This window comes from Cnephaeus nilssonii (genome assembly GCF_951640355.1).
Source record: "Cnephaeus nilssonii genome assembly, chromosome: 9".
NCBI lineage: Eukaryota > Metazoa > Chordata > Mammalia > Chiroptera > Vespertilionidae > Cnephaeus > Cnephaeus nilssonii.
This window is the reverse complement of record NC_137080.1, coordinates 43,356,703-43,368,401: the sequence shown is the minus strand read 5'-3', so window position 1 is coordinate 43,368,401 and position 11,699 is coordinate 43,356,703. Positions and strand designations below refer to the sequence as shown.

Sequence of the window (11,699 nt, the reverse complement as noted above, 5' to 3'; positions counted from 1 at the left end):
CTCCTGTCTACATTATTAAATTCAGATACAGATAAATTTTAATGTGCAACTTCAAGCTATTAAAAGTAATAAAGTAAAATGTGATAAGCTAAACAACTTGATAATTATCTAAATCACCATAACATTTCTACTTTACCTCTCGAAACCCAACTTAATTCTTTAAACTGCTTCCATGCAATCCTTCTGTGACTTTTTACCCAGCCCAGTCCCGATTCATTCATGTGTTTTGTAAACATTTGTTGAGAACCCACTACCTACTGAAAACTGAGCAAAGCCCTGGGAGCTCAAAGAGAAATTAGATGCCGTCTGCCCTCAGTGTCTAATGGTGGAGTTAGACATGCAAGCAAATAATTACAAGGGCATGCTTTCAGAGCTGCAACAGAGCAAGAACAAGAAACAAAGAGGTAAAATAAGGAATGTGGAGGGGTGAAATAAGATCAATTCTCACTGGAGAGTACTCCACAAAGCGGTCAGAGGTGACCTCTGAAAATGGTTCGCTATTTACTAGACTCAGAAAACCCCACAACATCATGCGGATCAATTCAAAATCAAGAGGCTCAAATCTTCCTGTTCACTTTAAGAACACTCCTGAAACTGCCCAGGCCCTCAAGGGTATGCATATTGGAAAAGCCACCAAGTATCTGAAGGATGTCACTTTAAAGAAACAGTGTGTGCCATTCCACCTTTACAGTGGTGGAGATGGTAGATGTGCCCAGGTGAAGCAGTGGGGCTGGACACAGGGTCGGTGGCCCAAAATGAGTGCTGAATTTTTGCTGCATATGCTTAAAAATACAGAGAGTAATGCTGAACTTAAGGCTTTAGATGTAGACTCTCTGGTCATTGAGCAGATTCAGATGATGTAGCATAAAACCTACAGAGCTCATGGGCGGATTAACCCACACATGAGCTCTCCCTGCCACATTGAGAGGATCCTCACTGAAAAGGATCTGATTGTTCCTAAACCAGAAAAGGAGGTTGCACAGAAGAAAAAGATATCCCAGAAGAAACGAAAACTTATAGCCTGGGAGTAAATTCAGCATAAAATAAATCTAATAAAAGTAAAAGCAGAAAAAAAAGAGTACTTCAAAGAATTCAAAATGGATCTCAAACCTGTGTGTGTGCATGTGTGTATGCACGTGTGTGTGTATGCACGTGTGTGTGTGCATATGTGTGTATTTTGGATTTCTTAAGGATTCCTGGACCTGTCTTTTCATTTCCTTAGGGATTAACATCCTAATTAATAGGATAATTATATTTACAATTATACTCTTGTATAGGACTTAATAGTAATGGAGCATATTATTTAGTGAAAATGTGTCTGATGTGATAGAGAAGTTGTATTTCCCACTCCTGGTTGGCCTGAGTACATTTATGATGGGTGTGTGTCCTGCTACTTATACCTCTAACTCATTTAATGAAGTTGTGATATGTAGGGCTGGTTTATTTCATCTTTGAGTAGCCTTTCTACTTGATTATACACAAAAGAGAGATTAACAGATTTAGGTAAAGAAAAAACTCAGAGAAATCACTTATTTGTCAGGAAATGGAAATCATTTTTATTCTGCTGAGAGAAAAGGCACTTTTGTTTATAATATGATTTAATTTAAAAAATTTAATTATAGCTTTTAATATTAAGCTTTAGATTCTAAAAACGTAATAGTAATTACAATAGACACTGTTGAATTCTTACATAGATATTTCTACCCAATTGAAGAACTCATTTAACAATGAGGCTTAGTATCACATTTATTTGCTACATTACGTGTATCTTAACCAGAATTTGCTATTTTGTAGCAATAGCTTGGGTTTCTTTTTGTGCAGCATTAAGATGCTAATAGCAACTTTTCACCCTTTGCTGGCTAGTTTTGCCTAGTTACAGAATAATTTACTACACTGGCAAAGAGTAGTCAGAAACTGGAATTACTCCGGAGAAAAAGAAATTCTTTAAATTCAAATTGCTGTATTATATTTCAAGCAAATTGTATTAGCTTTTTCAAAGAATCTTATTAAATGCCATTAGCAGCCTTGCCATCTCCATGAGGTAGTAGCTTCTCACTCTATGGATAAAAAAAAAAATGAAGTTCAATGATTTGCTCAGAGTCAAAGGAAATGGCTATGTGAGTCTTGATATTGAGAAAAAGTATTATTTCTTAGAAAAGCTTTTAGGGCTTTTACTCAAATCACTGGTCCAGACCTGCCCCACATTCCTGCAGCCAGAACATTACCCAGATCTCTACGTGATTAATCTCAAAACACTTTCAAGCAATTGATATACCAACAAAACCTAAAACGACCCATTACCCAGCATATTTGAAAGAGATTGTGAAGTGTTTCCCATTTTTTATATAAATATTTGAGAAGGCTTTGGATGTCTTCTCAAGGTTAACTATACTTATATACTCATAAACCAGTATTTGACATCTGACATAAGTATCAAAAGAAAGAAAAACCTACAGTTATCTACTGCCATTTAAGCATTCAAGACACTCAAGGATTTATGTTTCCCTGAAGAACTAGGGTAGTTCTTGGGCAGGAATGCACTTTTTGCTTGTAAATAGGCATGTTAAATATTGTTTTAAAATTTTCAATCATTTTTTAAATTTTTCAATGGTAATTGACCTATATTAGTTTCAGTTATACACCCCAATGATTAGACATTATATAAATTACTAAGTGATCATCCAGATAAGTTTCATACCCATCTGATACCACCCATAGTTATTAGAATATTTATTAACTATATTCCCTATGCTGTACTTTGCATCCCCATGACCATTCTGTTACTACCAATTTGTACTTCTTAATAACCTCTTCACCTTTTTCACCCAATCCCTCAACCCCTTTCCCATCTGGCAAATGTCATAATATTCACTGTATCTCTGAGTCTGTTTCTGTTCTGCTTGTTTGTTTATGTTTTTTAGACTCAATTGTTGATAGATATGAATTTATTGCCATTTTATTGTTCATATTTTTTATCTTTTCTTTCTTTTTTTCTGTTTCTTATTACATCAAACCCTTTAACATTTCATGTAATACTGGTTTGGTGGTGATGAACTCCTTAACTTTTTTTTTGTCAAAGAAGCACTTTATATGTCCTTTGATTCTAAATGATAGCTTTGCTGGGTTGGGTAACTTGGTTGTAACTCCTTGCTTTTGAAAACATCATTTTGAATATTTCTTGCCTGCAAAGCTTCTGTTGAGAAATCAGCTGACAGTCTTATGGGAGCTCCCTTGTAGGTAACTAACTGCTTCTCTCTTGCTACTTCTAGGATTCTCTCTTTGTCTTTAAACTTCTGCATTTTAATTATGATGTTCTTGGTGTGGGCTTCTTGGGGTTCATCTTGTTTGGGACTCTGTACTTCCTGGATTTATATGTCTATTTCCTTAACCAGATTAGGGAAGTTTTCTATCATCATTTTTAAAAATGGATTTTCAATTTTTTGCAGTCTCTCTTCTTCCATCACCACCATGATGCCAATGTTGATATACTTGAAGTTGTCCCAGAAGCTTCTTACATTATCCTCATTTTTTGGATTATTTTTTTTCCTTTTGCTGTTCTGGTTGGGTGTTTTTTATTTCCTTATATACCATATTACTGATTTGATTCTTGGCTTCATCTACTCTACTGTTGATATCCTGTAAATTATTCTTCATTTCAGTTAGTGTATCCTTAATTTATGACTGGTTCTTTTTTATGGTTTCCATATATTGTTGAAGTTCTTTTTAAGTTCATCTACTCCTCCCCTAAGTTCATTGAGTACCATTATAATTAGTGTTTTGAACTGTGCATCTAGTAGATTGCTTGTCTCTATTTTATTTTAGTTCTTTTTCTGGGGTTTTGTTCTGTTCTTTCATTTAGGACATGTTATTTGTTTCCTCATTTTGGCAGCCTCCCTGTGTTTGTCTCTATGTATTAGGTAGAGGTGCTACATCTCCCATATTTGGTAGAGTGGCCTAATGTAGTAGGTGTCCTGTAGGTTTCAGTGGCACAGCCTCCTCATTCACTCAAGCTGGGCATTCCATATATGTTCACTCCCTCACCCCCACCCCCCAGTGTGGGCTGTGTATACCATCCTGTTGTATTTGAGCCTTGATTGATGTTGGCACATCAGTGGGAGAGATTTATCCCCAGGCCTATTGGCTGCAAGGACTGGCTGCAACCACCATGGAGGATCAGCTTTGCTGAGGCCCACCACATGGAGCAGGACTTACTTCAGCAGGGCTCTGGTATCTGCTGAGTATGCCCCTTGATTATGTCACTTGTGGATGTGGTTGGATGGTGCTTCAATATGGTCTGAAGCTGCCCACTAGGTGTGCTGGCTCTGGAGCCTTCCAGGAGGTGCAGGCCAAGGTCAGCTGCTGCTTGTGTTCTTCCCAGGGTCACCTGGCTTAATGGCTGGGATCTGCAGATGGCTGCTACTTGTGCTGGGCTTGGAGGTGCCCAGGTGAGGCCAAGCTGTGAACCAAGGCCAGTTGCCATTAGTGCCAGAATTGGGACCACTTAGCAAGAAGTACAGGTCATGCTAAAGCCAAATATGCTGCTTTTTTGAGAGCATGAGCCAAGACAGGCCATTCATATAGAAAAACTACTGAAAACAGCAAGTTGGTGGGGCAGGATCATAGGGAATGGCTAGGGTGGGGCAAACAGTGTGAGCCAGGTTGATAGAGTCAGATATGGTGCCCTCCTGCTGGCTCTGTAGTGGGCAGGGATGACTTAGGAAAGGAACAATGTCCTCTGCCAGCACTTTTATCTGGCAGAAAGCCCCTCCAGCTCTTGCCATGATGCCAGAAATTTCAGTTCCTCTTCGTATGCCCTCAGTATCTTTTGAGCTACTGTTCTAGTGCTGGAGCTCAGAGGGAGTGACTCTGAGTAAGTCTGTGTGTGGGCCCTTTAAGAAGAACTGCCTGGGACTGCAGCAGACCTCTGTCCCATTCAGCCACAATCCCCACTGGCTTTTATAGCTAGAAGTTATGAGGACTTATCTTCCTGGCACTTGAACCCTTGGCTGGGGGCCTGGTGTGAGGCTGAGACCCCTTGTTCCTCAGAGGGGGTCTCCATAGCCAGGATATCCCTCTCGATTTTTATCCAGCATGTGGAACCAGCACATTCTGTAACCCCACCCCTCCTACCAGTCTCAATGTAAGATATTGTTAAATTTTAATAGAAGATAATTTCCATTTCATCAATTGATTTTGGAATTTTTATCATTTTATTTACCCTGTATTCTTTGCCACCCCCTAGAACGCATGCAGAAACACCCTCTCTTTTTCTGAATAATTTGGAAATGTATATGGAATAAAGTGAACCACTTAATATTTTAGTTACATTAATAATCGTTACCAGCAGCGTCTCACCTGGAAACTCTGACATTAACAGTCTACAATGAGAATCTATGTCTTGGATGAAATGTGCAAGTCTACCTCTCATACTTCTTAATGATCCTTGCATGACTAATACACAGTGACACTTAAGGAGCACTCATCTAAAATCATTCATATTCATTTTGAAAAATATTCATCTGTGGCATATTCACCAGAAATAAATGCAGCTGAAAAATCATTAACCCCTTCTTCATTGGTGTTATGGAATGTTATGGGATTTGTGCTTTCTGATTACATTCTGCTAACATGACCGATGCAATACTATAGAGTAGATAGATTAAGGAGTTTAAAACATAATCAAAGGTATTATTAGAGACGCAATCTGAAATGATGAGACAGTTTTGGGAGGCCTATAAAATGTGGATCCCAGAGTATAAAACAGTGCAATGGGAAATAGCCTGAGGAGGACATTCAGAAAAGTCATTAGAATAATAAAGTGATGAAGGTACTGAAATGAAAGGAGTCTATGGAGCTAATTGGCTTTCTCTAAATACAGCTTATCACAGAATTGCAAAAAATGTCTAAGGTATTTGTATGAGTTAATAAGATAGCCATTGGTCTCAATCATGAGAAAGTCTTCAAGTTATTTTAAGATAGTATATGTTGAAAGAATTTATGAGTGAAATCATTCCATTTGACTACATCGATTTCACTAATAGCAAAATTTCCTTTTAAAATTTCCAAATCTGTATTAAGCAGACTGTCATCTCTCTCTCCCTCTGGCTCTCATTTATATGCATAATATCTTTATCTACCTACCTGATTCTATTTTTAACTCTCTATCCTAAACTCCAGGATTCAGAAAGAGGAGTAGGGGAATAAGAACTCAATGAGACCTTGGTTGTCTTCATCTCTAGGTGAAGAAATTTCCAGCATCTCTGTAAGATGTGACCAGATGTGTAGATGGAAAGGAAGCTCACTACTTTCAAACCAGTCCACATTTTTTGGTCAATTAACTGTTGCAACATTTTCCCATATATTTAGTTTAATTCTATTATTTCGATTTCCTGGCTCGCCATGGGGACCTAATCAAACACTCTTTTATTTCATCTTTTACTCAATGTACATTCTAATTTTTTAATAGCACTACCACTATTTCAGTATACTTACCTTCTTCATTTGTCCTTGATCCTCTTAATTCCATTGCCTTGCCAGGGCAGTTTAGGAAGTCAACAAGCATTTTTTGAGTAGGTTAGTGAATATCCTTTTTCTGTCTGATCATGGTTGCTTCTGCTGCTAACTTCTTGCCTCTAGCTTGGTCTGGGTTGACAACTACTGCATGTACCTGTGACTGGACACAAACTATACTCTGGACCAGAAACATTTCCAGAATCAGGTAGGTGTCCTACAGCTTGTTCTGTCCAGTTTAGAGTATGATGGAATCTACAGCGGATATTAAAGTGCCAGCTGAACAGAACACCACGTTCCAGCCCGAGCTTCAGGCCCTATAAGAGTTTCACATTCTACTTACACCATTTGACATGTTAAGAAAGGTTGATGGGGTGTCAAAGATGTTTCTGTTCTTCACCTTATATTTTTGTGTTTATGTGTATGCTTTAAAATGATGGATTTCAAATATCATTTTTTAAACTTATGTGTTAAAATGCACACTATTAGTTAACCACAAGGCCCATAACAAAGTATATGAAATAGTGATCCACATTTTTATGAAATTTTTTCAGACATTGAGACAGTATAAATCAGTGTGTCCTTCCTGAGTGTCCTATTTAGAAAGATATCTGCAGGGGAATATGACAATCAGAAATGGCACTAAACACACACACACACACACACACACACACACACACACACACACACGCGCGCACACGCGCACGCGCGCGAAATAAAAGTCAGGGCAGACTGACGGACAGGGAACACAACAAAGACAAGCTGAGTTACTAAAATTCTATATATCCCTTTTTTTTTTTTATTAAAACAAAGATAGATGGGTGAGAATAAGTGAAAGCAAGAGAGAATGAGCACATGTGCTGGATGGGAAAATTTTAGGATTGAGCAGAGAAGCCATGGAATCAAATCTAAAAGAAATTTCAAGTGCCATTGTTAAAATAAAAATTTAGTGCCACGAGTAGAGATGCAGCTGGGAGGGAGAAAAAGAGCGAGGAGGAAGTAAAATTAGTCACAGATGTGAGTACTTACGGAATTCAATACTTGTTGATTTGCTGTTTGGAGTGATGGTAGATCCATAGGTTGAGCAATCAGTATTAGTATGCAGAGTTCTGGAGGAAAGAAGGAGATAAAGAGAATGCTCACTCTGGAACAGTGGTGCTCAATCCTGAAATAACCTAGGGAACTATACACATTACTGATTCCTGGGCCCCACCCTCAAGTTTGCTGTGTGGTTAGTGTGCTGAGTTTCAAAAGCTCTCCAGCTGATTCTAATGAACAGCCAAGATTGAAAACCAGTGCTCTAGAATTAGAGAAGGCTAATACCGTTTTAAGGGAAACTGATGAAGAATATTATTTAGTATTCAGCATCTTCTCAGGGTCCAAAAGGTAGTAGAGGGAGGAAAGTGAGAATTTACAAAGAAGGAAATAGAATACTGGAATTAGAGGTCACTTAGACTTGGGCCAGCAGGTTATAGCATTTTTACAGAGAAGATAGGAGAGTGAAATAGTTAAGGGAAGTCAAATGTGAAAGCAGAATTGTCATGAAAAGCTTAGGTAAGGCTCTTTTAATTATTCATTTAACAATTATTTACTGGTTCCTACTGTACCTCTGGCACTGAGCTTGGTATTATGGCAAATGTTAATGGCAAATTCAGAGTTGTTGATCTCATGGAGCTAAAATTTTAATGAAAGAGAGGGAGAAGAGCTGGAAAGAGAAGCATGTTTTGAAAGAATTATGAATGTGTCAAATGGCACGCAGAGCTAACCGGAATCAATCTTTTTGAGAGGAAGTTGTATTCTAAAAAACTAAACTATTTATAAGTATTAAGACAAAATAATTCTTGGATCTACAAAACTCTAAGGTAGGAGGCAGGATCAATGTCCGAAGGTGGAACAGGGCAAGCATATTCTTCAATGACCTTTCATAAGTGGCCAAGTTGGATGATGGAAAAGAAAGACATTCTCTGAGTTCAGAGCCAAGGTTATAGAGAACAATGGAGTGTGTGTGTGTGTGTGTGTGTGTGTGTGTGTGTTTTAGATCCATGATAATGCCGTGTATTTGTATAAAGATTGAACTGATTCAGTAGAAAGGGAATTGTTATAGATGGGGGAAGAGTTGATGTCTATGAGAAGGTGAGAGAAAAGCTAGGAACCTGAGCACACAAGGGGGAATTAGACTTTAATAGAAGGAGGGAAAAGGGGGGAAAATGGGTGCAGATGCTAATGTAAAGCAGGTCATTGACTTTCTTACTTTCAAAGAGTAATGATATGAGGCCTTTATACTGGAGTGAGGATGAAATATGTATAAAATTGTTCTTGGTGAGTTAGGAGTAATACTGTTTGAAAAGCACAGTAGATTGTCAGGCAGTAGTAAGCTTCTACTTCAAGTTTGTAATCACGAGTTTAAAGTGAAACCAGTTAGCTGAGTTAAATAATTGTTCTTTAGGAATGTTTAACTGCTTAACCATAGGCATAGATAATCTATCTTGTTCACCAGTTTGGAGCTGGGAGAAAGAAATAAGGGAATTGAGGGCATTTTCAAGACAGGGAATAAATTTTGAAATTTGACTATAGGGGCTGGATAGGAGGGCAGTGAATTCAATAGGTGAAGAAAATGATGACACTGAAAATGATGATACAAGTATGGTCTAGGGAAATTTGTGAACCAGGAGTTAAAGTATTCAGCACGTGGTTGTGAATGAGCAAGGGTTTGGCAGATGATTGAAACCAGCATGAGGATGGAGTAATATATCCAGTTAGCAGGAGCTCTAAGCAGCAGGAAATTTTGTAAGAGAGAGAAAGAGATAGGTGACAAGAAGCAAGGATGAGGAGGGTGGGCGTACGTGATGAGACAAACAGAAGAGCGTTGCCTCCAGAGGGCTCCAGAGCAGGTGGTATCCAAACAGACCTCTTTAAAACAGGAGGTGAAGAAGTGTTCCAAGCAGAGGTTGAGTATAAGCAGAGTTTGCTGATTCCAGAGGGTACAATGGGAGGGTTTGGGATGGGGAGGGAGGAAATCAGTGGGAGACTGAAACTATTCAGGGACTTTGAGGGATGAGAAAGTGCATAATAATGTATAATTGGGGAGAAAATTGAGTGGCAATGTCATTTAGTAGACTCTTTTTCTATAGTCATCTATTACATCTGCCTTCTGATTTTATATTTGCTCTCATCATTACTTTCTGACCCTAAATTGCCATCCATTTCTCTGTTACATCCCCCCTTTAGCTATAGGAAGAGTGTTGGTTTGCCCATATTGGCATTCTTACCCACACTAGATGTCACTGTTGCCCTCCTCCTAAGTTCAGTCCTTCCATAGCTGATTCAAGGTGACTGTTCAGTGTGGCAGTGATTGCTCCTGGTGCCACCCTTTGCCTCCCACACAAAAAAAGACACACACACACACACACACACACACACACACACACAAAGATTTAATGAGACTTTGGCACTTATTAAACCACTGAGGTGTTAAATAGCTTAGGGTTAAACAGAGCTTCTTATGTATGTGTTCTACAAAGCATACTTTCTGCATTTAGGAATTAAAAGACTGAGTGAGAACACAGACTGGAATTCTTCGCAGAAAACACAGCTACTTCTTCCTGTGAAAAAAATGGCATTTAACCTTTTGTACTCCAATGTCGAGTGTGACTCGACATGGTTAGCATTAGAATAAAGGAATTGAGAAAAAAGCAAGCGAGTACAAAGGGTTAAATTCAACCTTGGTTAATGGGCTGCCTCCTTGCTCTCTGTTGTGGGGAGCAGGAGGCCTGACATGAAACTGCACTTAGGTACCTCTGTTGCCCGGATGTGTGGTGAGGAACTTTCCTGGCCCGAGCTTGGCTGTGCTAGTACCACAGGGGGCTGTGACTTACGGTCTGTCTGATCTAGGGGCATCGCACTGGATGGTAGGTTCCTTAGTCCAGAGGAGAGCACAGAAGCCCTATTGGTAAAGGGAAGTCCAGAGGAGCTTGCCGAGGCCAGAAACACTGTCCGTCCCTTTTACCAGCAGAACTAGACACTCTGTGGCTGCTTTTTTCTTTCTTTCTTTCTTTCTTCCTGGCAGAAGTCTACTTAGGAAGTCAGAGGAACTTTCAGAAAGGGGCATGATGGGTGAGTAGGAGAAACCACTATCTTTTGGAGTTTCAAAAGGAGACCGAACATTGATTTATTCAGTCAGGTAACCAGTATTTATTGGTGACTACCAGGTGTCACATACCACGGAGGTACTGGTCAGACTGATAAACAAAGCTGGATTGGTTCCTGCTTGGATGGAGCTGAATTCTATTGGTACGTGACAGAGGCAGAAATAAACATGCGAGATTTATTCTCAGAAAACAACTTGACAGAAAATAAAATAGAGTCATGGGATGGAGAATACTCAGGTGTGGCGACTTCTAAGCTGAGCCCTGACAGATAGGATGCATCTAGGAGATGACCTGGGGGAAGAAGGTTGTCTGTGTAGAGGGACAGATGACACTAAGGTCCTATGTCAGGAAGTCCTTGGCTTGTTAAGGTAGGGAGTGGAGGCTGGATGGGTCAGCACACAGTGGTCAAGGGCAGAGTGGTTGGAGGTGAGGATAGAGAGGTTGAGGATGAAGTACAGCTTATGGGGCACCTGGTGGATCACATTTGTGGGCTTTAGATTTGATTCTAAATGCAGAGGTGAATGATTGAAAGTTTTGTAAGAAGTATGAGTGGTTTGCTTACTTTTTAAAAGATATGTTTTTATTGATTTTAGAGTGAGAGGGAGGGAGAGAGAGAGGAAGAGAGAGAGAGAGAGAGATAGAAACACCGGCCGGGCTTGGTTATGTTTTTAAAGGATTACTCAGCACGTTGACTAGAGAACTGGTGTGGCCAGAGTAGAGAGCAGGGAGGTCAGTTAGGAGGCAAGAGCAGTGCTGCAGGGGTGATTGCTATGGGTTGGGCCAGGTTGGTGGATGTGAAGATTTGAGATAAATTCTTTAAAAATGGGCAGCTTTTGATCAGCTATTGTTGCTCAGTGGATTGAGCATCATCTCATAGACCAAGAGATCCTGGGTTCAATTCCCCATCAGGCACATGCCCAGGTTGAGGGCTTGATCCACAATATGGGCCATGCAGGAGGCAGCCAATTGATGTCTCTCTCTCATCGATGTTTCTGTTTCTCTATCCTTCTCCCTCTCCCTCTCTCTCTCAAGTCAATAAAC

At 39.6% G+C, this 11,699-nt stretch overlaps 1 pseudogene across 1 annotated transcript; it reads left to right on the top strand.

Annotated features, from left to right (window-relative positions):
• Positions 1 to 489: 489 nt before the first annotated feature.
• On the top strand, positions 490 to 1,031 carry LOC307105445 (large ribosomal subunit protein uL22-like; annotated as a pseudogene). Its single transcript has one exon. The product of its transcript is annotated as a large ribosomal subunit protein uL22-like (transcript).
• The last annotated feature ends 10,668 nt before the right edge of the window (positions 1,032 to 11,699 follow it).